This window comes from Giraffa tippelskirchi, chromosome 7, assembly GCF_054371585.1.
Source record: "Giraffa tippelskirchi isolate mGirTip1 chromosome 7, T2T-mGirTip1v1.2.pri, whole genome shotgun sequence".
NCBI classification, from domain to species: Eukaryota; Metazoa; Chordata; class Mammalia; order Artiodactyla; family Giraffidae; genus Giraffa; species Giraffa tippelskirchi.
The window spans coordinates 111,172,543-111,197,663 of NC_137281.1; the positions used below are offsets into that span (position 1 = coordinate 111,172,543).

A 25,121-nucleotide genomic window follows, 5' to 3' on the forward strand; every position below is an offset into this window, starting at 1 on the left:
TAGTTGACTTACAATGTGTGTTCCTTTCTGCTCTATGGCAAAGTGATTCAGTTGTATGTATATATACATATATGCATATAACATACACACACTTGTTTTTAGATTCTTTTCCCATAAAAGTCATTATAGAGTATTGAATAGAGTTCCCTGTACTATAACGTAGGTCCTTATTCTTATTGTTTTGAGATAATAATTATTCAATAGATATCTGTTGGAGGAGGAAAGTGATTGAGAGAAAGAGAGATATTTGAGAGACACTGAGATTGAGGAATGGATCTGGGGAACCCTGAGCATGTGGCCTGGCTATGAGAAGAGTGTACAGCCATCGATAGTCCTCACTGACTTCCTAGGCTCTAATGGGCTGTCTGTGCTGTGCTGTGTTAGTGACTCAGTCGTGTCTGACTCTTTGTGACCCCGTGGACTGTAGCCCGCCAATCTTCTGTCCATGGGGATTCTCCAGGCCTGAATACTGGATTGGGTTGCCATGCCCTCCTCCAGGGGATCTTCCCAACCCAGGGATTGAACCCAGGTCTCCTGCATTACAGGCAGATTCTTCACTGTCTGAGCCAACAGGGAAGCACAAGAATATTGGAGTGGGTAACCTATCCCTTCTCCAGGGGAACTTCCCGACCTAGGAATCGAACTGGGGTCTCCTGATTTGTAGGCAGATTCTTTACCAACTGAGCTACCAGGGAAGCCCAGTGGGCTATCTACTTCTTTACAAAAACCCAGAGCCCTACCCACCTTGGTTTTATTAGTCACCTTGATGATAGGAGGCTTACTTTTAACCCATGTATCAAGTTGATCCTTTCCTGGGCCCTCCAGTGCTGTTCATGGCTCCAGGCAGGGTGGCACAGTAGATTTGCAATGGATGAGAGTGATGTCTTTCTGCTGCAAAGTAGAAGGAGGTGAAGGAGGAGTAAGGAGTCCGGTGAGTCTGCTGGAATGAACTCCTCAACACAAGTGAACTCAGACAAATTGAGGAAAGAATCTTAGAGAAACAGAGATTCTGGAACTTAATTCTCTTAAAACCATGTGTCCACATCCTTCCTGGAAGGATATTTGTAACACTTCTTTTGTATACATTTCCTAGTTTGAAGACCACTGTAAAATAGAAAGAAATAATCTTTAAAACACCAAGGACTATAATTCACAGAAGGCTGGAATTTGGGAGGAGAACGATAGGTCAGTTGAACCTAACAGACATTGATAATCAGGCATTTTTCAGGCAGGGTGTATTTCCCTTTGATTTTGAGTCAGTGGTCTTCCCTAAGACAATGACAACTTATGTATTAGGCATAGCTTGGAGAATTCCACTTCTAGAATTGGTATGTTGCAGTCAGGCTAGAGAAAGGGGAAATAGTGTTTACTGAACAGATATTATGTGGGATGCCTGAGCACATTTATTTCTTACTTTACATTAGAGGGCTAAGTGACCTTGCCTAGGGCACATGGTCAGTAAGTGGCTGCCTGGCTCCAGAGTCCATCTGGGAAAGAGTCTGTTGCTATTTCCTGGGTCTTCTTGAGTCCTCCTGAGTCTCAAGGAGTCAGACAATTATAGTCAGAATATCATCTTGGAAGGAGAGCTCATTTCACTTTTTTCCTAGTTGCAAAAGAAATACATGCTCATTGTAGAAATCATGGAAACTGCAGAAAAGCACAAAGCAATAACCAAAAATCATCTGGAAGCCTGCCTCTCAGAGATGACTGTGGATATTTTAGAGTGGATGTATTCCCAAGGAAGGACAGACACATGTTCCCAAACTTACACATGGTCGTTGTCATGGCAGAGAGTACACTTGTGTGGTTGAGACCAGCCCCGACTTGAGTTTAAGCTTCCCTTTCCTGTTTACCAGTTTGTTTATCTATGAAAAGGAGATAATAGTACATACATACTCCATGGGATTGTTGGAAGTGTTACAGGAGGTAATGCAGCTGTCCTTAGCTAAATGCTTAGCACACAGTAAGCAGGATGGTTGGTTGGATGGGCACATAGATAGATAGGTAGATAGCTTTCTTTTAGACTTTTTCCCACTTTGGTTAGCAACATTTCCTAAACAGTTTTTTCATTTCATTTGTTATTATTGCTCTAAGTATGACTCTTAATCACGTCCATTGCACACATATAACACAATTGACTTAACTGGTTGTCAGCTATTGGTGTCTTGGATTGTTTCCAACCATTTTCTATTCTAAACAATGCTGGGATGAACAACTTACCAAATATGACTGATGCAATTACCTGCTAAAAGTGTGATTGCTACACTGAAATCCACACATTTAAGGCATTTCCAACATGTTGCCTAATTTAACTTCAGAAAATTCCACTAATTTATATTCCCACTCTAAATAGACATCAGAGTGTCTGTTTGTATAAACTCTCACCAACATTGGTATTATCTTTCTTTTTCATCTTTGCTAATTGGATAAGTTTAAAAAAGTGTAACATATTTTAGTTTGCATTTCTTTGATTATAAGTGAGGTTTGACATTCTTTTTTATTTCTTTGGACTTAAAAAACAAATCTGACACTGAGAATGCGTGCAGGTGTTTGTTCTTATGATGCTTACTGTTGCTTCCTCCCAAGTATGTATCATCTCTTTTCTGTAGGAGGCATAAAATTAAAGTTCAGCTTTCCTGGAGCGGGCGTGTATGCATAAGAGGTTTAATCAATAACTGACAGAGAATGTTGGGTTCAGAGTGCCCCCCTCCAGGTCTCTGCGGATTCTTTCTCTTGATTCTGGCTGCTGCTTCTCTGACAGGTGTACTTCTTAGCTCCGGGGACCTGGACCAGACAGCCCTCAGCTCTCACACTACCTGGTGAGCCTTGGGACTCTGGATGTTGCAAAAATACATATGGTCTGGAGAATGCAAAAGGTCACAGGCTTATTTTTAGATAGGAAGAATAGACTCCATTTTAAGCATAAAGAATCCTTTAATAGGACGTGCCCTCTTACTGCGTTGTTTGAATTCTGGTATTAGTCTCTGTCTTTGTCTCTCTCCCTTCCCACCCTGCCTGCCCCGCCCTCTCTTCCTCTCCCCCTTTCCCTTTTCTCGGCCTTTCTTTCCAGCAAATTACACTTTCTCATGACAAGAAGTGCTGTCAGTAAAGAAAGCAAACACATAACAAGGAATTTAAATAATAGAAAAAAAAAAGTCCTAAAACTCAAAAGATCTTGTTTGCAAATTGACAGGGTGAGAAGGGTTTTTCTTGCTTTGCAGAGTTGAAACCTCTTCTCCTCTGAGCTCTGGGAGCTGAAACCTGTGAGAGAATTCCCTCTTGCTTCAGACCCTCCATGTTGAGATATTGGTTTCTTACCCCCCTCCCCTCAAAAACTTTTATTTTTGACCTCAAGAACAGATGTCTCATCTTTTGAGAGGTTGAGAGAGAGACTTTCAGCCTGAGTCTGTATGAGAGAGAGCCGGAGACAGAGAGATGGGGAGACAGAGAAACCTCAGCCAGAGTGAGGCCTGGGCCTTTCTCCTACCAGCTCCTCTGCTTCATTTCCTTCCCACCAGGGACAGAGGCTGCACCTTGTTAGCCACGACTGGAGTGAACTGAAACTATTATCTGTACTTTTTCTCACATTGCAGCCATTTCTTTCTTCTTCTAAAAGCAATCTGGGATAAGGATAAAGTCTTCCTCAGAGCTGGCTCTTTTCTCCTCCACCTCCCATGGTGACCTTGTTTTGCATTTTGTAGTTGAAAGGACATGAAATAAACTTTAAAACTTGCCTGATTCCATAAATAATCACAGGTCTCGTGGATACACAACCAGCTCACATGGTCAGTAGGACCACGCTCAGCATATGAAGGCACCAAAGATAAATCTAGTTTGTCTTTGAATGTCAAAAGTTTGCATCCCCCAGATGGAACCCTCAGGTGGGCCTGCCTTCATATATATTCAATACCAGCACCAACAGGATCCTAATTAGTGAGTTTGTTAATTCCCCTTGCCAGCTGGGGACAAAAACTATTGTCTGTTCTCTAGCCATTGTGTATGTGTGTGAATATGGAATCTGCAGATTTCAAATCACAGTATCAGCAGATTATATAGTCTTTTTTACCCCTTAAGATTTTTTTAAGGGTAGATATTCTTTCTTATAATGGTTAATCATCAGAAACAACCTTTTTTGAAGTCTGCCTGCTATATAGCTTTTCACAATGGACATGCAATGATAGATGTGAGATAGTTATGTCCCTGTATTTTCAAGTGACTTACAGAAAACCGATTTTGTGACATTGGTAAGCACAAGATATTTATATTCCCTGGCTGGGTGCATCCAATAACTCCTTTTCAAATTGGAGCATCAGCTCCAAGGATGAAAGGATCTCTTCTCAGAGTTTAAACCCTACAGTGACATCATTCATGAGAATGATTTGCTTGCAGATTAGCTCTCTGACTAGATGATGCTTTGGATAAAGTAAGAAGTGGGCTGACTAGTTCCTAAATTACAGGTGGGCTGTGCTCAGAAACTCTGAGGTATTTTTTCAATATGATACAAGTCCTTTAATCTCTTTGCATGGCGTTGTTTTAGTACGGAGTAAGGCTCCTCAAAGCCCAAGATTAAATTAGGAGAAATCCCCCTGCTGCTTCTATTGAATTGAGTTAATATAATGAGTTTATTGTTAAATTAAACAAAATGAAACTTGCCATGTGGAAGAAATACAACTGAGATCGCAGTGGGATGCTTTTTCTTCCTACCTTGTTTCTGTGTTACTTAGGGGTGGTTTATAGGATCAGAGGCTACAACTCCAACACACTGATGCACCTTTCCCTGGGAGATGAAAGCTGAGATAAAGCTGGCACAAGAAGCAGAACACAGCTTTAAGCTTTCAGGATGCTAAAATGTGGTACCCAGCCTTCCTACAATGAACTCCTCCTTCGCAGGTGCAGGTGCCCCTGTAATGTGGACATGGCTTCTGTGTCCCTCCCCTTATATTAAAAAACAAGGGTGAACCAGATGACCCACCTCAGCAGCCCAGTAGAGAGAGGACCTTCTTAATCAGCAGCCACCTCCCCAGCTGCCTCTCTTGCCCATTGGCTGCCTCTTCTGGCTACCTTCTGTTTGGTGTTTGCTGTCTCCATCATATAACCCATGCCCTTTTCTCTTGTTCATTTGATCTGACTCTTGCCCAGATCTATGCATGGCTGGTCCTTCTTGTCATTCTGTTCTTGATTAAATGTCACCTCTTCAAAGAACTGTTTTTCCCTTTACTATATAGAAGTAGCCCCTCAGTCACACTCTGTCACATTCCCTGGGCTTATTTATGTCATATCTTATGCTACAGAATATATCTTCATCGTTAGCTAGTGTGTTCACAGCTGCTCACTCCTCCCCCCTCCCCTAGTAGAATGAAAACACTTATCAGGTACAGGCCATGGTGGCACCACCCACTGTACCCAATGTCTAGAACACAGTAAGTACTCGGTAGATACTTAAGGAGAGAGTGACTTCTCAGTCTGTTTATGTGACCTAGAACAGGCTTCTTGACCTCTGAACTTTAGATCCCTCACTTAGGATGTGGAGATAATAAATGCCCATCTGCCTATGGTACCATAAGATTAAATCCATTCCAAGCAAACTAGCCCAGGACAACAACTGATACATTCTAGTGGCCTTCTTTGGGCTCTAAAATTTCAGCTCCAGATGCTTTTTCTTGGAGAAAGAGAAACAGAAACCCCTCTTTCTCTTGCCTCTTGGAGACCAATCCTTATTCAGCCAGCAATCATATCGTTAACTGGTTGCTGTTTGCAAATGGAAAGTTGAGCTCCAAGTTGAGTTATTAATGACTTTTCTATTGCACACTCTTCTTTTCCCACAAAGATTTGTAATTCATTTTTCAAAAACATCATTTCCTCAAACAGATCATGGATTAGAAAGTATCATCTGAATCACAGCAATGACTGATGCAGTGATGGGTGGGCAGTGAACAGGCAGCCCAGAACCAGAATGATGGGAGGATATTCAAGAAACTATTGGCTCAGACACCTGTTATTTAGTAAGGAAATTTAAAATGAAGAATCGTCAGCAACCTACTTGATATTCTTTATTAACCTTCTCATTTGAGACAAGGGTTTTTTATTTTCATTTTTAGGTTATTTTTAATTAAACAATTCTCTTGAATCTGAACCTGAAAAAGAATGTATATGGATAATTGAATCACTTGGTGTACGCTTGAAACTAACACAACATTGTAATTACATTTAAATTTTCTTAAAAATAACGATCAAATTGTGCACTGTGAATATATATGCTGTTATACCAATTAACCCTCAAAGCTGTAGGAAACCATTTTTAAAAATAACTATTACAAGTTCCTGCAGCGATCATTGCAAAGAAATAGAGGAAAACAATAGAATGGGAAAGACTAGAGATCTCTTCAAGAAAATTAGATATACCAAGTGAACATTTCATGCAAAGATGAACACAATAAAGGACAGAAATTGTATGGACCTAACAGAAGCAGAAGATATTAAGAAGAGGTGACAAGAATACAGAGAAGAACTATACAAAAAACATCTTCATGACCCTGATAACCATGATGGTGTGATCACTCACCTAGAGCCAGACATCATGGAATGCGAAGTCAAGTGGGCCTTAGGAAGCATCACTATGAACAAAGCTAGTGGAGGTGATGGAATTCCCGTTGAGTTATTTCAAATCCTGAAAGATGATGCTGTGAAAGTGCTGCACTCAATATGCCAGCAAATCTGGAAAACTCACCAGAGGCCACAGGACTAGAAAAGGTCAGTTTTCATTCCAATCCCAAAGAAAGGCAATGCCAAAGAATGTTCAAATTACCACACAATTGCACTCATCTTACATGCTAGCAAAGTAATGCTCAAAATTCTCAAAGCCAGCCTTCAACCGTATGTTCAAACTGGATTTAGAAAAGGCAGAGGAACCAGAGATCAAATTGCCAGCATCCACTGGATCATCAAAAAAGCAAGAGCATTCCAGAAAAACATCCAATTCTGCTTTATTGACTATACCAAAGCCGTTGACTGTGTGGATCACAACAAACTGTGGAAAAGTCTTAAAGAGATGGGGATACCAGACCACCTGACATGCCTCCTGAGAAATCTGTATGCAAGTCAAGAAGCAACAGTTAGAACTGGACTTGGAACAACAGACTGGTTCCAAATAGGAAAAGGAGTATGTCAAGGCTGTACATTGTCACCCTGCTTATTTAACTTCTATGCAGAGTACAGCATGCGAAATGCCAGGCTGGATGAAGCACAAGCTGGAATCAAGATTGCTGGGAGAAATATCAATAACCTCAGATACGCAGATGACACCACCCTCATGGCAGAAAGTAAAGAAGAACTAAAGAGTCTCTTGATGAAAGTGAAAGAGAAAAGTGAAAAAGTTGGCTTAAAACTCAACATTCAGAAAACTAAGATCATGGCATCTTGTCCCATCACTTCATGACAAATAGATGGGGAAACAGTGGAAACAGTGACAGACTTTATTTTGGGGGGCTCCAAAATCACTGCAGCCATGAAATTAAAAGACACTTGCACCTTGGAAGAAAAGCTATGACCAACCTAGACAGCATATTAAAAAGCCGAGACATTACTTTGCCAATAGAGGTCCATCTAGTCAAAGCTATGGTTTTTCCAGTAGTCATGTATGGATGTCAGAGTTGGACTATAAAGAAAGCTGAATGCCGAAGAATTGATGCTTTTGAACTGTGGTGTTGGAGAAGACTCTTGAATGTCTCTTGGGCTTCAAGGAGATCCAACCAGTCCATCCTAAAGGAAATCAGTCCTGAATATTCATTGGAAGGACTAATGTTGAAGCCTAAACTCCAGTACTTTGGCCACCTGATGCAAAGAACCAACTCCTTGGAAAAGACCCTGATGCTGGGAAAGATTGAAGACAGGAGGAGAAGGGGATGACAGAGGATGAGATGGCTGGATGGCATCACCAATGTGATGGACGTGAGTTTGAGTAGGTTCTGGGAGTTGGTGATGAACAGGGAGGCCTGGCGTGCTGCAGTCCACGGGGTCATAAAGAGTCGGACACGACTGAGTAACTGAACTGAACTGATTACAAGTTAAATAAATAAATAAAATATTCTCTTAAACTGGTAGGAATCGTAGAAACCATTTGCTGCAAGCTTCATTCCTTACAGATGAGAAAACAGAGGCCTATAGACAGTAAGATGTTTATCTGCATAGTCCTCCCTTATTTGTAACCAATGGGGCAAGCCAGACCTAATTCCCTGACTCACCACTTCCTTTGGCTGGCTTACCTCCCCAAATACCCATCTAAATTTCTCTTGATTTCACTTAATTTTCCAAAAGCCTCTTAAAAAGTCAGTCATGTAAATGATGATAGTCAAGTAGCCTGTTTTTTAAAAATTAGTTTTAATTGAAGGATAATTGGTTTAGAATATTGTGTTAGTTTCTGCCATACCTCAGCATGAATCAGCCATAGATATACTTATGTCCTGGAGAAGGCAATGGCACCCCACTCCAGTACTCTTTTGCCTTGAAAATCCCATGGACGGAGGAGCCTGGCAGGCTTCAGTCCATGGGGTCGCTGAGTCGGACACAACTCAGCGACTTCACTTTCACTTTTCACTTTCATGCTTTGGAGAAGGAAATGGCAACCCACTCCAGTGTTCTTGCCTGGAGAATCCCAGGGACGGGGGAGCCTCGTGGGCTACTGTCTATGGGGTCACACAGTCGGACACGACTGAAGCGACTTAGCAGCAGCACACTTGTGTCTCCTCCCTTTTAAACCTCCCTCCCACCCCTTCCCATACCATCCCCCCTCTCCACATTGTCACAGAGCTCAGGTTTGAGCTGCCTGAGTCATACAGCAAATTCTCACTGGCTGTTTTACATATGGTAGTGTATATGTTTCCATGCTACTCTCTCCATTCTTTTCTTCTGAAAACCACCCTAATTCCACTAATCTGTCCTCACTGGATCTGTCTTCTATCTAGTTAGCCATCTAGCTCTGCCTTCCAGTATATCCTCTCTTCTACCTCTGCCCCTCCTGTTCCCAAAATTCAGCCTCTACACCAGTGCCGAATAGAAACACAGAGACAGAGTTTTGGGTGAAGTAGAAAAAAATAGCTTTGTTGCTTTGCCACACAAAGAGGGCCACAGCAGGCTAATGCCCTGAAAACTCTATGTCCCACCTGGACAGTGTAGTAAGGAGTCTTACAGTATTCAAGGAGCAGGGTGTGACCAACTTGTGGACATTCTTCTGATTGGTTGGTGGTGAGGTAATCGTAAGTCAGCCTCATCAACCTTTTGGTTCCAAGGGGTCTGAGGTCTATGTGCTTGTGGGCAGCAAACAGTTAACTTCTTCAACATGGTGGGAGTCTCAGTCTCTGAAAAACAGTTCAAAGGACTTGGCTCAAAACATTATCTATAGTCCTTGAGGAAGAACTAAATGTTCTTGACTTTGTTTAATGGCCAAAGTATTATTATTTTGTCTTGCTTGACTGTTTTCCTTTCTGCAGTTTCTCACTTCTCTGATTTAAATCTATTCTCTGACTAAAGTTTTCTTGTAGACAAAAGTCAAGCAGAGAACATGGGTGTGGGGCCTGTTCTGGAAAGGCCTCATAGGGCTCAGTTACACTCCGTAGAGGGCAGTGGCCAGCCATCAGCTCCCCCTGATCTCCTGAGTGTTTTCCTTTAAGCCTCTGATCCTGGGCATCTCTTGTCTTCAGACTTCCCTCACCAGTGCGATTGTCAGTTTCAGTCACAGAATATTTACTTTGCGTCTGATGGCATTTCTAGCCTCGCTGCCTCTCATCTTTTACTGGTTGGCTGGTCAGTAGGATAGTCTCTTCTCAACCTTAACATTTGTGTATTTATTGCCTTAAAATGTTAATCTTGAGTAAACCTGTATAAAACACATGTAAAACTGATTAAAGTATGATTTAGTATAATGAACATTTTATTTAGTATAGCGAACATTTAAAAAAATTCTTGCCGTCGTCATCAAGAAGGACTAAACATCAAATGTATTTTCCAAAAAGATCTTCTTTAGCTAATAATAAAAAAAAGCCCTAAATGCTAAGTATATCCTATAATTTTACATCTGTTAAGTGATTCGAACTGTGAAACATTCATGCTAAAAAAGTTTGCCTTTCCAGCTGTTGCTCTGCTCTAAACATTGAATGTTACTGAACAGGAAGTCTTCCTTGTGGCCTCAAAGTAGTTCTCACTGTTAGGATGCCTTTGAGGAGGGCTGAGGAGCAGATTCTTTTTTTTTTTTTTTTTTTTGCCTGCAGATCAGCTGTGTTCATTTTCTTTTAACATATTAAGTCTGTTTAGAATTTGTTCCCAGAGTCCGATGTAATTCTAAATGGCCACAAGCTAGTTTTCATGGTCCTCTGTTGAGAAAGGGTGGACTCCACTTGGAAGCTAGCAGAAAAACAAGAACCCAGCAGCAAAATCCCTTCCTCCTCTTCTTGTCACAGTCAAAGGCTCCATGAGTCTTTTTGAAAGCTGAGCCCCCAGACTACACAAATACATGAAGCCACCATAGGACTGGGGCCAAGGAGAGGTGGAAAGCAGAGGTGGTTTGAGCATGAACACTTTGTGTGAGGACAGGTGTGTACACACCCTTCTGTATTATGAAGAGCGTGTCTAAGACACAACACACCTGCTTGTTTTAAATAAGTGAAGATTTTCCCCTGTGAAATGGGGATTTTAAAAATTTGACCTCAAAGGTAAACTAATATCCATGAATTATGAGCTACCAGGAGAAAGATTTCAGCTCTGTATTGTGGAGGGAATCCTCTAAGAGTCTGGATTGCCGGTGGTGGGAAGGACCTTAGCAGTTGAAGCTCCCCATTACTTTTAGAAGAACTCTCACATTTAAGGGCTCCAGGAAACCTCCCACAGCAGTGTTTTAAGGTCCCACCAACGGGAAGATGAATCTTTCCATCCAACAGTGAGGATTTTTAACTACCCCGCAAACAGCTATTACTCGAATTTTTTTTCTATGTCAGATGTCCAAGTAAGATTTAATTTCAAAAGAAATTCTGCTAAAAAAAAAAAAACCTGCTCAGAATTCACTGCATCTTGTGATTACTCACTCCCTTCTTGTTCTGGGGTGCTGTCACTACACTATTATCCAGGATAGTTGGACATTGGATTCTAGGTCCCCAAAACAAGTACTGTCTCTCCAGTGGGTTCACTTTTGTGTATGGGTAGTAAGTTACCCATCTTCATTGTGGCTGGTGGGGATCTGACCATCTTATCAGGATCTGTTCATTGTGACTCACTCTCTTTGGGAACAGTACCTTAAAGACATGAGCAAGAGTATTTTTTTTTCCTATTAAACATAAGAATTGGTTTCTATGAGATTATGATTCTTTTACCTTATCATGGGCATTTCTTAGAGCTACAGAGAAAAGGATGACTTGGCAATCAGTGAAGTAAAGTTAAAGGATAACACTGGGCTCCAAACAGGAGAAAAATTTGGGTTTACGGTGATAAAATTGCTTTTGAAAATCTTTGTTCTAGGGATGGAATATCAGCAAACATGAACTAGAGCTTTAAAAAGCTCTAACTATTATAGAGAAGATATACATGGATGCTTTCTAAGAAGATAAATGTGAGTAGTTGAGTATAGCACGAGACTCTCTTAATTTTAAGAACATAGTTTATTTGAGAAGCAACCTCTCTCAGGGGAAAAATATTTTTCTGATGTTTTAAAATATTAGTACAAATATTATGTTTTGGAGCGTTGATAGATATAAATATCATACTTGCTTTAAAATGTTATTAGAGGACAGCAGTTAAAACAGGAATAATGACAAACTGGACAGAGAAACAGACTTGAGAGTCAGAAGATCCGTGTTTGGCAGAAAATGACGATGTGATCTTGGGAAAACTGCTTTCCTTCTCTGAGCCTCAGTTTCTATGTGATTATTGAGAGAATCAGACCATATAACACAGTGCCTTTTCGCCTCTTTTTTTAAAGTTTATTTTTAATTGGAGGATAATTGCTTTACAATGCTGTGTTGGTTCCTGCCATACATCAACATGAATCAGCTATAGGTATACACATGTCTCCTCCCTCTTGAACCTTCCTCCCACCTCCCACCCCATCCCACCCCTCTAGGTTGTCAGAGAGCCCCAGGCTGAGCTCCCTACTCTACAGGGTAACTTCCCATTAGCTATCTATTTTACATAGAGTAATATACTTCTTCACCTCTTAAATTTTTTTATTCTCTTACTGGATTAAACAAGTGTTCTCATTTCATCTAAAAATCAGTAATAGTTCAAACAGACACATTTTGTTTTTCTGACCTCCATACTACTAGCCAGTGTTCCCCACATCAAGGCTTTGAGACCAACCAAGTCAACCTTCACTTTCAGGTTTTAAGAAGGGCAGTAACTAGTCAGTTCATATGTAACATGCAACATAATCATTTCTCCCTCCAAAAATAAATCTTTCGGAGCTACTCTCGATTATTACAAGCTCCTAAAAAGTGTTTAAGGGTCGTATAGGAATTATTTACTTTTCTTTTGGAAGTATTCCATTATGTAAAGGATAACTGATGAAGTGACACAGCGTATGTTTTACCTGTGCATTTTTGTACAGTGGCGGCTGCTTCAGTAGGCTGGTATAGCCGTAGACACAGAACTGGAACATGAGCCCTTACGTTTTAAATTTTTATGTGGGTATAATTAAAACAAAATGCACAGATCTTAATTATTCAGTTCAGTGAGTTTTGACAGTTATTTACGCTCATGTAACCACCACTCAAAATAAGATCTAGACCATTTCCATCCCTCTAGAAACTTCCCTTATGTGAGTACTTCTTTTAGTATCTTAGTTCCTAATTTTTGACCCTTTTAATTTAATTATCAAATAGTCCATGAACAAGAATCACAGGAAAAGTGGAGAGCTTAATAAAGAACTTTGACTGCTCCTTACAATAATACTCTTTTTGTCTTGAACTTGATTCAAAGTATTAATTGCTTTGCTTGAGCTGAAAGGTCAGATGTGTTTTCATGTTCATATTCCGTGTGGGGACATAATGGATACATAAATGTGTGTGGCATACTCTTTGGTCTCAGTGACCATTCCCAGAGCAGTCTTCACTATCCTGTGGGGAAACCCCAGGGTATTCTGCCTGAGTGTCCACGGACTGGAGTTTGACTTTCAGTTTGGTGAGCTGAAAAGGAATAGGGGCTTCCTTTGTGGCTCAGAGTGTAAAGAATCTGCCTGCAATACAGGAGACCCGGGGTCGATCTCTCGGTGGGGAAGGTCCCCTGGAGAATGGATATTCTTGCCTGGAGAATCCCATGGACAGAGGAGCATCAGGCATTTTTCTGGAGGCCTTGAGTTGCATCATCAGATGTGTACTCAGATGCCTTGGGACGAGGGTCCTTGTGTTGCAGGCTTTTCACTGAATGAGCTGGAAGAAATCCCAGCAGGTTGAAAGGAGAGCTTGTCAGGTAGGGGAGGATGTTGGAGCTGGGGAGGGTAACAAACAGAGGAAGAGCCCTCCCTCAATGTCACCTTGGTCAGAACCTGGAGCCCAGAGGTGGAAGGGGGTGCTGCTGAGTTCCTGGAGTCCGGGAAGACACGCTCTGGCCTTGAATCTCCCAGCAGTATCTCCAGAAGACCTGCCACACCTGAGGCAGCCTCTCATGTATCTGAGCCTTTGCCCGGATGGCTAACAACCATCTCAGATTGGCTGATTTTTCCACATTTGTCAGGGAGCCAGCTGCACTGGCTCAGCTGAGCATCTGCAGAAAGGAAGCAGAGAACCAGAAAAAAAAAAAAAAAAGCTTTTAAGTCATTATTCTTATTCATTTCCCTATTCTCTGCCCCACCCCCTCACAGTCTCTACTGCCATGCCTCTTTCTTCTTCTCCTTCTTTTTTTAAAAATCTTTTTATAACAATCTTTCCCTTTATGTGGCGAGAGCCCTTGGCGTCCATCCAGTGACCTGTCTGTAGAGAGATACTCCTCCCTTATAATTAGGCCTTTGTTACACCACTTCCTGATTTCCTTCTCTTTCTTTCCTTTTTAAAGCTTCTGGCCCTTGACACCCCAATGCCCCAGTGGAATAACCACACTTGTTAAAACGAAGGGTCTTCAAAAGGGTGATAAAGTTGGCTTCCTCCAGGAGGCCTGTGAGTTCATTCAGGCCCGTGGTTACAATAGACAAGGGCATGGAAGGACCCAAAGTAAGACGTGTGTTGAGATGTCTTCATTCCCGTCACCACCTCACCTGCAGAGCTTGCCCCGCATCCCAGCCCCTATTCTTGGGCCTATTCATTTCTGGATCGCAGTTTCCCTATTTCATCATTCCTGGGTTAAACTCATACAGCTTTCTGGGAAGGAGGATGGGATTTCTTGTTGTCAAATACTCCTGAAAAGATGCAGGCGTGTGTGCTCAGTCGTTTAAGTCGTGTCTGACTCTGTGTGACCCTGTGGACTGTAGCCTTCCAGGCTCCTCTGTCCATAGGATTCTCTAGACAAGAATACTGGAGTGGGTTGTCATTACCCTCCTCCAGGGGATCTTCCCAACCCAGAAAGAAAGGATTAAACCCCAAAGAGGTAGAGAAAGCCAGTGATGGAGGACACAGGTGAACGCAGCTAGACCCCAATGTCCTGTGGCTCATGCAGTGATGGTCGGAGGAGAAGGGACACACTTGGATTAAGCTCAAGAAGGAGGATGTAGATCTGATTATTGACACAAATGCTTGGTTGCGTTCCATTAAGTCCTTTTAGGGAAAATTGTATTAGGGTATATGTAGTAATAGCTGCCACATTTGAGGGGACTTAGAGTGTAAAAGCCTGGAAATCTCACATTCACTGAAGTCTTCAGAATATAAAGAAGAAATTATGAGAGGTTTTAGTCCTTTTGCATCAGGACTGGTGATGTTCCATTCTGTTCCCTTTGTTTTGAAATCTGTGGCTCAAAAGCATGTAAATGCCAAACAGCCTAGACAACCACACTTGGTGATCACTCTTTCTTAAAGGTGGCTTTTATAAATGAAAAGCTTGGACGTGATATTGCATTTTTGTTTGTCCTCAGATTGATTTCCTCATTAACCCAAAGTGTTAGCAAATAACACTTGCTGGGCTTAAATCCAGTGAAAGATAAAACTAAGGTTTTATTTCCCCTTTTATGGATTTTAGAGGTTTGGGGTACGGATTGTATTTCATTTTCCTTTGAAAATTGTATGTCTAGTGGAACATTATAAGAAAAAGTGGATTTTTTTTTTTTGGTGGAGGGGGTGTGGTGAACAGAGATCCACCCACCCCTGCCAAGTTGTCTTTATAACCAGCCTCCTAGTAGAATTGTTTATAGATGTGCAATTAAAGAATACCAAATACTCTACTGATGGCTTAAGAGATTGAAGTTACATCTCTTGGACAAGCTTGGATTGGGCTGATTGAAAATTAAATGGGGTATTGATTGTAAGCTGCTAAGCCACCTCAGTCATGTCTGACTCTGTGTGACCCCATAGACAGCAGCCTACCAGGCTCCCCCATCCCTGGGATTCTCCAGGCAAGAACACTGGAGTAGGTTGCCATTTCCTTCTCCAATGCATGAAAGTGAGAAGTGAAAGTGAAGTCGCTCAGTCGTGTCCGACTCTTAGCGACCCCATGGACTGCAACCCTCCAGGCTCCTCTGTCCATGGGATTTTCCAGGCAAGAGGACTGGAGTGGGGTGCCATTGCCTTCTCCGATTGATTGTAAAGGTATGTCTAAAACACTGAAGCTAGATCCCAGGTTTGTAACTTGCTTTGTAAGTTACTTAGCCAGTCTTTGAAAGGGTATCATTAATACATTCCTCACAATAATTTGGTGAAGATTAATGAGATTCTGTGTATGAAGTGCCTGGTGGGATACTAGAAGAATGGACAAATGAGCTATTTTTCAAAGACCTGCAGTGTGCTTTCTCAAGTTAGAAAATTTACCACTTATCCAAGTAACAGCTGAGCTTAACAATGAGCAACCATAGGTAACCAACTTCTATCTACATTGTTAGATATCCAATGCCAAAACAGGTAAGTTGTGTAGAAGAGTGTGCCCATTCCTTCCATTTCAGAATATTCTAGTGACTAATGAAGAGGGTGTGGGTGGGTGAGATACCTTCAGTCTATGGACCACTTGTTTTCTGCTGAAGCACTTGGAGGTTTTGAGTCCAAGAGAGCCTTCTATAAGCACAGTGAAATAGTATTTTAAGTATCAGCTGAGTACCCAAACGAGCCCAAACTAAACTTTCTTATAATCCAGACTGATTTTTAACTTGCTTACCATCTCTAGTATTTCTTTCTGTGAAAGAAGGCATTCTGATTTCTAAACAGAAATTGTTTACCTGCATCTCCACAACCTATGGGGGTGGTTCTCTGACAAGTTCCATGGTGACACGGGCTTTCATTGTGAGATGAAGTTTGACAACAGATGGGTAGGTGCTCATGGGAATAAACTTGAACCTTATCAACAATAGAGGCTGCAGGAGAGAGGAGTCGTCCCACTGTAGTTCCCAACAAGATCTAGACTGAATCCTACTCTCAACTGGGGGACAAAGGATTTCTAACTATCTTTGTTCCTATTCTTGAAAAACAAAAATAGAACTTAAATTTTTAATTTAGTTTTAATTATGTTTTTTTAAAAAAATTAAAAAATTCAGGCTGTGCTGTTGCAGCACGCAGCATCTTAGTTCCCTGACCAGGGATTGAACCCAGGCCCCCTGCGTTGGGAGCACAGAGTCTTAACCACCAGACCACCAGGGAGTTTCCTGTTCCTATTCTTTTATATGAGTTATTCATAAGTTGAAAGTGTGTTGTGTCAGTTAGGACCCACCCTATGTGAGTTGTAGTGGCAGACTTTTAATGCAGAGGTTTAATCCTCTGGAAGCAGGTACCTAGATTACCCTCCATGAATGCCAGTGCTTCTTAAACTATGATCCCTGGATGGTCAACATCTCTTGGAACTTATTAGAAATGCAAATTCTAGAGCTTCCTGCCACACCCCCTAAATCAGAAACTCTGGTGATAAGACCCAACCTGCTAAGGGAGTCTGGTGGATGCTAGATTTTGAGGGTTACTGATTTAAGAATTCAGTTGAATTCTTATCTATGCTGCAGTCTTTGGGACAAGGGATGTCTCTGGAAAGTAGGGTAAGGAGAGTTCTATGGCAAGGTGAGGGGCTTAGTAAACATTTGTGATTTTTATTGGGAATTTATTTCTTAATGTGGGGATGCCAGATAAAATCTAAGAGGCCCAGTTAAATTTGAACTAAAAATAAATAAATTTTTAGTATACACATGTCCCATTTGATGTCCTGTGTTTTTATTTGCTAAATCTGAAAACTCTGTCTGAAAGTAAAGTTAGGTTGTGTAGAAATTTGACAGACCCCATCTCAAACAAAGTGATCAAGGTTAACTTTACCACTGGTAAATCATGTTAATGTTATGTGTTCCCTGATAAGTCGTGATTAGAAGGGCAATTAGCCCCTTGAACTAGTTTTCTTCAAGTTTCATAACCTCAATTTAATCATTAGAAAACATCAGACACACCCAAATTGAGAGATTCTTCCAAAGTATCAAAGTCATGAAAAACAATTGAGAGAATGTCAATGATTGAGGGGAAAAAAAAAAGAAAAAAAGGCATGGATGACTAAATTCAATGTGGGATTCTGGAAAGAAAAAAAAAGAGGTTAATGGAAAAACTGGCAAAATGTGAATGAAGTCTGAAGCTTAGCTAATAGTAATATACTAATATTGATTTCTTAATTTTGAGAAACGTACTATCGTTATATATGAGGTTAACACTAGGGTAAGCTGGGTGAAGGGTTTATGGGATTTCTCTGTACAGTGGGTCCTCCTTATCCAAGGGTTCCACCTCCATAGACTCAAGTCCGAATCTATGGATGTGGAACCTATGGATATAGTTGGCCATCTGTGCTATTTCATTTTATTTAAAGGACTTGAATGTCTGGGGAGTTTCGTATCCATAGGGGGTTCTGCAATGAATCCTCTATGGATACCAAGAGACAACTAAGCTATTTTTGCAATTCTTCTGTAGATCTAAAATTATTTCAAACTGAACTTTTTTTTTTTTTAATTGGGTTTGGTATACATTAAACAGCCTTGCGAATACCACCTTCCCTTTTTATTTTTCGTATGGAAACAAATATTTTACTTAAATTCTGAACTATGTGGGAACATTTAGATGAATTGCTAACACATGGGACATCGCTCATCCAACACCCTTGGGGCCAAAAATGTTGCAGTGATTTTAAATCTGCCAGTGCAAATGTAGTCTTTTCCATGAATGTCTAATGTATTTTTTCCTGGACATTCATGGGAATCCATATCTACTGTTATGGTTTATTCATCCTGAGTGACTGAGATGGATTGTTGGGCAGGAGGAGAGGGATAGTGTAAGAGGATATTGCAAAGGGATGGCTACTCAGGTATCTTGATTGTTCTGGAAAATTCTGTTCATTTCCCCAGTTTAGAATTATATTTGCAAAGTTTGGTCTGTGTAAGCCCCCGAGCTTGGGGATGAGACAGTAAATTTTTCAGCTGAAGAGAAATCTTGCAAGAAGTCAGTGCCCTCTTGCAAATTGTTGACCAGTTTATTCTGGAATTAGTGGTTTCAAATAAAAACCTTCTGGTGGCAGTGCCTCTACTTACAGGCATTTGGAATCAGGCTGTGAATTTAGATTATTCTCCACCTCATCCACCCCCACCTCCCTGCCAAGTAGTTACTACATTTCCTTGCATGGGGAGGTACATGAAATGGTAAGTCCCCAAACCACAAGGACTGTGGTATCTTCTTCCTAGAAGCTGAGATGCTCATAGCCCTGCCCACAACAAAAGGCCTAAGGACAGCAGTTAGCATCTCTGTGGAAGTTTAGGTTAACTTCATCCCTAGCTCAGTTCTTCAGCAGAAATGAGTATGGCCTAAGTCCTACCATTGATTAGAATGCTGTCTCAAGACAAGTCTCATTTTCACACTCTCTTCACCATCGTTCCAAACTCATGGGCTTTCTCAGTACCATTTCCTCTAGCAGGAATCCATTTTTCTTTCCTGTTTGAAAGTCTTATGCTTAGTAAAATATTTAGAAGCATATATTATATTAATAATAGTTAGATTGGTATATGATCTTTTTAACTTAACACTGGTTCATATCTGCCTCTCCAAGGACTTAATTTTATTTATTCACTTATCATAATTCTCTAATTTTTATAATGTTAGACAATAATTTATCAATAATTTATTAATATTAAATGTTTAATATTTATTAGTAATGTATTCCAGTTGTTCCTGTTGTTTGTTTCTACCTTTTTATCATTTTAAATAACATTAGGACTTCTATTTTTAAAACAGTACTATTAATACTTTTAATTTTTTTTTTATCTTTTGAGTCATTTTTATTAGGAAAAACTCTTAGGTTTAATATTATTGGACACAAAATTCTTAAAACTTTTAGGATTTTTTTAATGTATATTGCCTGTCAGTTTAACCTTTGCATGACTAAAATGACCTGAAATGTCCTCTGTTATCATCAATAATCCAAGCCCATCACTTCCCTGACCACCACACTGAGACTCCCCTCACCCAGTCTCTAGGTTCCAAATAAGTTCTACCTACTTCTTGGTTCTGTCTCTAGTGTTTCTTTCCTTCATTTATTCATTCATTCAACAAATAGTCCTACTTGCTTTAATGTTGTTATAATTTGCTCTTTGGTTTTTGTCTGTCTAGAAGTCAACTTGATACAGGAAGTTTGGCTCTCTTCCCACTTGCTTCTAGGAAGGAGAATGAGATGGTTATTAATTTTCTCTTAGATATAATTGATGTCTTCTCAACAGGGTCTACATTTGTTTTTAAATGTTTTATTTTTGGAGTAAGCATCCAATAGTTACTGAAAAAATGAAAGTGAATAAAATTTGTTCTTGCTAATCTGAAAGAAACAGTTGTTTGTTGTTTTAGTTAATATATAGATAAGAATGACATGGGATTTGAAGACACAGAACTGGACATGGAAAAACAGATTGGTTCCAAATCAGGAAAGGAGTATGTCAAGGCTATATATTGTCACTCTGCTTTTTTAACTTATATGCAGAGTACATCATGAGAAACCCCGGGCTGGATGAAGCACAGGCTGGAATCAAGATTGCAGGGAGAATATCTATAACCTCAGATATGCAGATGATACCACCCTTATGGCAAAAAGCAAAGAAGAACTAAAGAGCCTCTTGATGAAAGTGAAAGAGAAAAGTGAAAAAGTTGGATTAAAACTCAGCATTCAGAAAACTAAGATCATGGCATCCAATCCCATCACTTCATGGCAAATAGATGGGGAAAAAACAGAAACAGTGAGAGACTTTATTTTTGGGGGCTCCAAAATCACTGCAGATGGTGACTGCAGCCATGAAATTAAAAGACGTGTGCTCCTTGGAAGAAAAGCTATGACCAACCTAGACAGCATATTGAACAGCAGAGACATTACTTTGCCAACACAGGTCTGTCTAGTCAAAGCTATGGTTTTTCAGTAGTCATGTATGGATGTGAGAGCCATGGACTATAAAGAAAGCTGAGCACTGAAGAATTGATGCTTTTGAACTGTGGTGTTGGAGAAGACTCTTGAGAGACCCTTGGACTGCAAGGAGATCCAACCAGTCCATCCTAAAGAAAATCAGACCTGAATATTTATTGCAAGGACTGATGCTGAAGCTGAAACTCCAATACTTTGGACACCTGATGGGAAGAACTGACTCATTGGAAAAGACACTGATGCTGGGCAAGATTGAAGGCAGGAGGAAAAGGGGACGACAGAGGATGAGATGGTTGGATGGCATCACTGACTCAATGGACATGAGTTTGAGTAAACTCCGGGTGTTGATGATGAACAGGGAGGCCTGGCGTGCTGCAGTTCATGGAGTCTCAAAGAGTCGGACACGACTGAGCGACTGAACTGAACTCCCATTCTTGTTGTTGTTCAGTTGCTCAGTCCTGTCTGACTTTTTGTGACCCTATGGACTTCAGCATGCCAGGCTTCCCTGTCCTTCTCCATCTCCTGGATAACCTTACTTTAGCTAAGTAGATCTAAGGTTTATAATTGATTTCTGCCTGTGTTGTATTTTGAGATTCCATTTACTTTAACTCCTTTACAACATCTAGCGCTTGGTACTCTCAAATGTTGAACTGGTACCTGTTAAAATAATGGTCCAAGTTAGAAGTTTTTGCTTTGTTGGATGCCTAGGAAACTTGCTTGTGCTCTTGGTGGGTGTTCAGGTCCAGGTGCTGTATCTTCACACGTCAGAGGGTATAACCTTGTAATTGCATACATGGGTATATTACACACAGCTTCCCTGATGACTCAGTGGTAAAGAATTCACCTGCAATGCAGGAGACCTGGTTTCAATCCTTGGGTCAGGAAGATCCCCTGGAGAAGGAAATGGCAACCCACTTCAGTATTCTTGCCCGGGAAATCTCATGGACAGAGAAGTCTGACAGGCTATAGTTCATGGGGTTACAAAAGAGTCGGACATGACTTAGTGACTAAACAACAGTTATTATTACACATATTTTAAACTGTTTGTTGCTTCATTCAGAGAACCCAAAATCTTCCAGAGTTCACTGTCTCACAAGTTTTTCTCATAAATGGTCAGGATAAATGTGTTTACTGTTTGATCAGCCTTTTCTTATCCAGGATTAATAGGCTTTGAAGGAGTTACTCTATTTCTTGACACTGTATACAACTCTACATTGTATTTTGTTTTTTATTGTTTCCTCAATTTACTGCAAACAGCACCAGAGTAGAAATTTTACTCATTTTCTACCTCTTAATGACTGAGTTACTGCCCAGTCATAATGTGATACAAGTATAATTATACCTTAAAACAATGGCTAATAAAAATAAAAATCACGTGCAAGGCTTCCTAATTCTAAATTATCCTAATACTTTTATATTATTAATTGTCAAATTAAGATTTCATTTATTATCTCATTAAGCCCTCTGAGTACATAAAGGCTGCATTAGGGTATAATAGTAGCTTTTTTAAATAAAAGTTATATTTGATCTAATAAGATAAAGTATGTTGCTATTGATTTGCCTAGGAAACAAAAAGCTCAGATTTCAACAGGAACTGAATGAAACTACTAGTTCTATGAGTTCAAATTAGTGTTATTAATCATACGATCTCAGGGTGTGTTTTGAGTTAAGGTTAAAAATTAGTCATAGTCTACAAAATAACTCTTCAGTAAAATTTTAGCCCAAAAAACCCTAGATTTAGTGGATGGACTATAGAGCTGACAACCAGGTAGACCTGGGTCCTGGTCCTGGTTTCACCAATAACAAGTTGAATGACCCTGAGCAGGGTACCTATTTTCTCTCAGACTCAGTCTCCCCATCTTACAGTGGCTTCAGCAACAGTTCTACTCCTAGATCTACACTCAAGATAAACAAAAACATATGTCCTCCTGCAGTATTATATGTGAATGTTTATGGCAGCATCATTCATAGTAGTCAAAAAGTTGAAACCATCTAAATGTCAGTCTATCATCTGATAAATGGATAACAAATGTGCAACTTAATATGTATATATATATTAATATGACATAAAATATGGTCATTCGCTCAGTCGTGTCTGACTCTTTGCGACCTCATAGACTGTAGCCTACTGGGATCCTTTGTCTCTGGAATTTTTCAGGCAAGAATACCGGAGTGGATTGCCATTTCCTCCTCCAGAGGATCTTCCTGACCCAGGGACTGAACCCACACCCCCAGAAGCCCCCAATAATATACATATATATGTACACACACACACACATATGTTTTAGATACACACACATACGTATATATACACACACACAATGCAAAATTATTCAACGTAAAAGAATGAATTACATGCTGCAACTTGAATTAACCTCAAACATTCCACCAAAGAAAGAAGCCATACCCATAAGTTCACAAATGATATGATTTATTTTTTATGAATTTCCAGGATAGACCAGTCCATAAAAATAGAAAGCAGATTAGTGATGAGGAGAGAGAAGAGTGGCAATAATTGCCCAAGATGTTTGGGGTATTTTTCAGAAGTGATGAAAATGTTTTAAAACTAGAGAGAGGGATGGTTGCCCAACACTGTGAGTATACTAAATGCCACTGAATTGTACACTGTAAAGTGCTTAATTGTATGCTGTGTGGATTGCACCTCTAAAAATAACACCATAAAGATACCTCTCACTCTGAAGGTTATTAGAATTTAAGTAGGGTGACACGCACACATCAGCACTCAAAAAATACCCTGTTCCTTCTTCTACCTTTATTGCTGTCCATCCCTCCCTCTTTCTGGGTGATGATTCATTCTTTGGTGGAAAAGAAAAGGGTGAGATGATAGTATTTTCAACTGCGAGTGAATAGAAATGATGAGGGAGGGGTGCAAATACAGGTCTCTGTGCACTTGGAGTAGGTCAATCGAGGTCAGCCCTTTACAATGTTGTATCTATTAAAACACAATGTGTACCTTGTCGAGAGTGTTGCAAGTGGCCTTTAAGCACCACCCCATAGAGAGATGGGGAAGATGCAGACAACTGCGGTGTTGAATACTTCATCTCAGGCAGGCATTTGCCAAAGAAGCAGAGAGCCATAGTTCTAATAGTTTAGCAACAGGATTTGCCATGGTCAGTAGGCTGTTTGTCAGCGAGGCAAGTGTTCTGCCTTTGGCTATGACTTTTATATATTTCCAACAGGCAGAACAACAAAACAACAAAAATCCCCAAACAGTGCACTTACTTATCAAAAAATAGGCATTTCCTGAGCCGAATGAAGGTAATTGCCTTTTGACCCATGAGGTTATGGGTCCGTTTCCAGAAGCATCAAATGTAACTCCCCTGCCATTAACATGCTGTGACTGATGGCAGGTATGTTTGCTCCTGGTTTTTCCACCCCAAGGGAAATTAATATTTCCGCCTAATTCTAGAAATAGGTGATCTATCATTTGCCAACAGTATCTGCTCTCTCCTAAGCCCTGTTTTGATCCCACCAGACCTGCTTAGGGGTTCTGCCTGCAACCTTGATATTGCTTTTCTCAGTTAGTTGCCCCATGAAACATGGTTTACTAACTGCCCGAGTCTTTAGCATTGTACAGCATTGTGCTGATGTTCCATGCAGTGGCAGGAGTGAAATTAGAGCTTGAATGGGTATGCACTTCTTAACAACAAGGAGGACAGCAAGTAAAGATGCCATGAAGAGAAGAATGCAACTGGTCTAGGGGAATGCTAGTCCAGCTAATCAGTCATTCAGAATTTGTACTTGAGCATCTGCTGTATGGAAAACACTTGCTATGATTAAAGAGGACTTGAGCTCAAGGCCAGACAGGCTCACTACTAGCTGCATGACCTCCAAGAGGTAATCAGTGACTCTGGGCCTCAGTTTCCTCATCTGTAAACAAGGGGTAAAAATCTCTTCTTTTCAGAACTATTTGGAGAATTAAATAAAAGCAGTCCAGTTCAGTTCAGTTCAGTCACTCAGTCATATCTGACTCTTTGCAACCCCGTGAACTGCAGCACTCCAGGCTTCTCTGTCTATCACCAACTCTCAGAGCTTGCTCAAGCTCCTGTCCATCGAGTTGGTGATGCCATCCAACCATCTCATCTCTATTGTCCATAGGGTCACAAAAAGTCAGACAGGACTGAGCAACTGCGCAACAACAAGAATGGGAGTTCAGTTCAGTCGCTCAGTCGTGTCTGACTCTTTGCGACTCCATGGACTGCAGCACACCAGGCCTCCCTGTTCATCATCAACACCCGGAGTTTACTCAAACTCATGTCCATTGAGTCAGTGATGCCATCCAACCATCTCATCCTCTGTCGTCCCCTTCTCCTCCTGCCTTCAATCTTGCCCAGCATCAGTGTCTTTTCCAATGAGTCAGTTCTTCCCATCAGGTGTCCAAAGTATTGGAGTTTCAGCTTCAGCATCAGTCCTTGCGATGAACATTCAGGAACTGATTTCCTCTAGGATGGACTGGTCGGGTCTCCTTGCAGTCCAAGGGTCTCTCAAGAGTCTTCTCCAACACCACAGTTCAAAAGCATCAATTCTTCAGTGCTCAGCTTTCTTTATAGTCCATGGCTCTCACATCCACACATGACTACTGA

The 25,121-nt window shown here is 40.7% G+C and overlaps 1 protein-coding gene and 1 non-coding gene across 2 annotated transcripts in view; one reads left to right on the plus strand and one right to left on the minus strand.

The window, feature by feature from the left end:
• Nucleotides 1-25,121, plus strand: part of RORA (RAR related orphan receptor A) — a 796,368-nt gene that overhangs the window by 237,729 nt on the left and 533,518 nt on the right. The window lies entirely within an intron of this gene.
• TRNAG-CCC (transfer RNA glycine (anticodon CCC)) lies at nt 16,673-16,745 on the minus strand. Its single transcript has one exon. It is a non-coding gene; the product is annotated as a tRNA-Gly (tRNA).